Source organism: Bidens hawaiensis, unplaced genomic scaffold, assembly GCF_021521415.1.
Source record: "Bidens hawaiensis isolate Kalapana, Puna unplaced genomic scaffold, B.hawaiensis_p1.1 tig00012943_1, whole genome shotgun sequence".
Lineage (NCBI taxonomy): Eukaryota > Viridiplantae > Streptophyta > Magnoliopsida > Asterales > Asteraceae > Bidens > Bidens hawaiensis.
Window position 1 is genome coordinate 2,501 of NW_027492079.1, and position 1,020 is coordinate 3,520.

General features: G+C 43.5%; 1 non-coding gene across 1 annotated transcript; it reads right to left on the bottom strand.

The window, feature by feature from the left end:
* Positions 1 to 139: 139 nt before the first annotated feature.
* On the bottom strand, positions 140 to 222 carry TRNAS-UGA (transfer RNA serine (anticodon UGA)). Its single transcript has one exon. It is a non-coding gene; the product is annotated as a tRNA-Ser (tRNA).
* Positions 223 to 1,020: the final 798 nt, after the last annotated feature.

Below are 1,020 nucleotides of genomic sequence, written 5' to 3' on the forward strand. Positions count from 1 at the left end.
AAAGATTTTATTTATATTTAATCCATTTTTCTGGATTGGCTAGGCGGGATAGCCTAGCCACTTCCCCTTATTTATGAGAATGAAACCATCCGGTCAAAATCAATCCAATAAATAAAAAAATATATTCAACAAGCAAAAAAGGAGAGAGAGGGATTCGAACCCTCGATAGTAAACTATACCGGTTTTCAAGACCGGGGATTTCAACCACTCAGCCATCTCTCCGAAATACAATTTTTTTTATTCCTTCGAATAGAACATGGCCATATGAGTGGATACCGCCACTATCAAAGATCTCGGGTGTGATGGTCAATCTATCTATCCCGATATATGGATAGATATATGATTCAACATGCCCTTTTGTAAAATCAAATGTAAAAAAAAAAATTCCACTCTCCCCCGACTCCAGAATAAAGTGGTAAAGGGGGTAGTAATATAATAAATCATATAGAATCAATTAGAATCAATGGATTCGTGGTAAAATCCCTTTATGATGTATTTTAGTACAATTTTTGGCTGATATAGTGTGACACCCGGTAATTTCCCAACCCTATAAACTAAGTAATCAACCTAATAATTAGGTGATTGTGAATTTTATGCGCGCTATATTAGAATCAGCGCGGGCATGTGTTATGTGCGCCCTGCGCGAGCGCGCTATGTTAGAGTCAGCGCGGGCATGTGTTATGTGCGCCCTGCGCCAGCGCGCTATGTTAGAGTCAGCGCGGGCATGTGTTATGTGCGCCCTGCGCGAGCGCGCTATGTTAGAGTCAGCGCGGGCACGTTATGTGCGCCCTGCGCGAGCGCGCGATGTAAGAACCAGCGTGGGCATATGTTATATGCGCCATGCGCGAATGTTTTGGCTTTATGTTTTCATGTAACTTAACTTTATGTTGTCTAATGGGTTGACCGTCCCGCATGATGCTAAGGCGGGTGCATCCCAAATCGTTTATGCGCGTGCGGAAGGGGAACTAACCTCCCCGCATGGCGGGGAACATTGAGAGTTAGTTTGTCTGAAGCTCCAAG